Genomic DNA, 3337 nt, shown 5'->3' with positions numbered 1-3337 from the left:
AAGTGTGCAGTCAGACACCTGTGATGGTACTGGCATTACATGCCCAAGGGGCAGGGACACCGGAAAGCATCTTCAGCTCCATAGGTGTTGTACAAGGCAGAAGAAGCCAAGAAACTGGTAGCAGTGGGGACAAATCACAAGGAAAATAATGGTAAAGTAGAACTTGATTTTGTTTCAGATATAACGTTTACCCTCATCCCCCAAATGGGACCTCCTTTTAGACTTTTTTGTCGAGCCTATTGATGAAGCTTGTGAGTGTGAGGCTTGATGAGAAATGGGCATCAAAACTTCTTTAAACTGGTGAGTAAAAGGCCCCACCAGCAGGGAGCTCTGGTGTCTACCACATTACTCTTTTAGTTTTCATTGTGAGGATGCACATACCTGTTACCTATTTTAAGATGAGGTTTGCAAAAATCTTGTGAGGGCAGTGTATGATGTGTAGAGACCAGAGAGTAAGAAAATGTGATTGTTCTTTCACTGTGATTTGGGCTCCTTCAGACCCCTGTCAATGGAAGTGACTGCCCAGAAATACTGCTTGTACTTCCTGAGTGCTGCTGTGAAAGCTGAAAGACTTCTAAATGATTCTTTTTGTTACTATTTTTCCCTGCCGTTGTCATTACTTGTATGGCCCGGCATTAGAGCGGTCACCTCATTCCGTTATTTGAGGGCTGCAAAGAAACAGTGCCATCTGAAAACAATAAATCAGCAGCTTCCAACCTGTGGCTCCCAAGACTTGATTTGTCTTTTTCACCATGTTGAAGTTTGCAATGAGTAAATAAACCGACTGACTTCTGACCGTTAATAGTCTTAAACAGTACTGCATTTATTTTACTTAAAACACACACACACACACACACACACAATAACTTCATATTTGAATACTCCTTTCTTTGAGAAACACCAGTTTTATATAAGATTTTTGTTGTTGTTTCTCCTTGAAATAGTAAACTAGTAAATTTCAACCTTGGAGTGCAGGATTATTTCATTAACATTCTGGGTGATAAAATGGAAAGAACGCACAAAGCTCTTCTGAGGCATATGGAATTACAATGGTTGTCTAAAGAAAAATTTGAGTTGCAATTATTTAACATGTTTTTTTCATAAAACATTTTATATTGAAAGAACAAATGAAGCGAACTGGTTAGATGGAGTCAATTGGAAGACATTTTCTTAAGCACCAGTAAAGAAATCCTGTCATTTTGAGGCTACCACTGACTGTATAAATGCCAATGATAAAATCTGAGCTTTTAAGCAAATGATTAGTTTTGGAAAACTGTACCCTCTATTGTAAGCTTCACAGTGTCTTAATACCTTGATAGCATCCTCTCTGATGAAATTACGGTATCAGAATTGGTGGCAACATTAACAAATAAATTTTTTATATTATATAACGAATGTGTCAACATTTGGAAAATTTACAAACTCTGAATAAAGTATTTTTTAATAGACCAATGATTGACATTATAAGATCAATGGGTTTTAAGGCAACAGGACAAAATGTATTTGTTGACATGATTTCAGAAAAAAAAACATGACTATCTGAACCTGAAAAGCTACTACAATTCTCTTCTTTTTCCCATGTGTGAACAAATTTTCTTTAATATATGTCAACAAAAATACTGTTGCAATGGATTGAATGCTGGGATAGATATAAGAAAAATAAACCAGATATTCTAAAATGATTTGATAAACTATTTTCCTATACTTAAGAGTTATTTTCATTTTTTTTTAATAAATTATATTTAACTCTTTTAGCCATTTTCTTCTATCTGGCTTTTGATCATTTTTCCCTCCATGTTAAAAGATACTTATACATTGAAAAGATGATTCCCTTGTTATACAAATTGCAAATATTTTCTCTCTTCTAGTCATTTGGTTTTGAATCTGCTCCAATTCTATTTTACTGCCTCGGTCCTTCAACACCCTTGTGACTTCCTGTGTCTGTCCTCTCTTAACACATCCTAGACAATTCATCTGAGAAGATTCACCAGTCACAAAAATAAACAAGTTTATAAAATCAGTGGTCACTCCTGGCTTTATCTTAACTGAGCCCTAAGTAGTAGTTATCACACTGACAATGACCTCTTGGAATTCTTTCTTTTTGCTATCAAGATCATACTGCTCTGATACTCTTCCAGTAACAGGGTGGTCCTCGGGAAAATGGGAGTTTGCAGCTTCCCGGCCCCACCAAGAAGGAAGGTGGAGCTAAACAGGGAGGAGAGGAGACCGAAGAGGATGGAAGCAGAACTGGGAGCCAGAAGGAGACCTGAGGGAGGCATAGGGAGCAGAGGAGACGTGAAGAAGCTTTGTCCTGTTTCTTCGTCAAAAGTGGGTGAGAGACCAGTGTAGAGGTTGACTATGGCAGCATTTATCTGATTTTAATTTTGCTCTTTTCCTCCCAAATTTGTCTGGCCACCCCTAACCCTTTTTTATGGGTCCCTGCTGAAAGGTGCTTTAGACTTGTTGCAGGCTTCCAGGCCTGGCTTTGCACCAACCCCTTTGGGTGGACTTTTTCCCACAAGGGGATGGGTAACTTTGGGTGTTTGATTCAGAAACTGTACTCCTTATGTCTGTTGTATTGCATACTGATTGTATTAAAATCCCTTTCCACTAAAGGTCTTATGTTTTGTCTTGATGCACAGATGGCACAACCTATTTAGAGCAGGAAGGTTTGGGGTTTGAGGGGTGACCCTCTCCCTGCCCTGGAATAGTCCCATTTCTGTGGCCTGTTTCTCAAGTGTTCTCTTATTCCCTAAATCTCAAAGTTTTGGTGTACTTCAAGGTTCAGTGTTAGTCCCTTATTATTTTATAATATCCCCCAAGTAGTTTCATTTATTTTGCAAATTTAAGTACTACTCTCCATGTATTCTTCCATGCAGACACAGAACTCCCAACTCATTTGTAATTAAATGCTTAATAAGCACCCCAAATTAACATATCCAATACACTGTTCTCGATTTCAATCCAATACCTCTCTACCCCATTCACTTTAAAATTTATTCATTTAGAAGCCCCATTTAAATCACCTTCCTTTTGTCTTTTCAGCTAATTCACATTCCAGCCTGCCCCCTCCTGCCTCCAACTCTTCTCAGCTCAATAGCCAGGATACTATTTTAAAACCCAAATCAGGTTTCTAAAAATACCTCATTGCAGGTAGAATAAAATCCAAATACCTATCTAAGTTCTAAATGATCTGCCCCTCTTTCTACATCCAGTCTCACCTATAGCTTTGCCCCAACCGCTGTAAATCCCAATTATGACAAATTCATCTGTGACCTTTCTACTCCCTTCAGCTGGCAAAAGTTTTCTCACAAAATTTTGCAATTCTACCTCCTTT

Source organism: Condylura cristata, unplaced genomic scaffold (assembly GCF_000260355.1).
Source record: "Condylura cristata isolate star-nosed mole 26May11 unplaced genomic scaffold, ConCri1.0 scaffold00014, whole genome shotgun sequence".
NCBI classification, from domain to species: domain Eukaryota; kingdom Metazoa; phylum Chordata; class Mammalia; order Eulipotyphla; family Talpidae; genus Condylura; species Condylura cristata.
The sequence above is the reverse complement of the archived record's forward strand: the minus strand, read 5'-3'. Positions refer to the sequence as shown.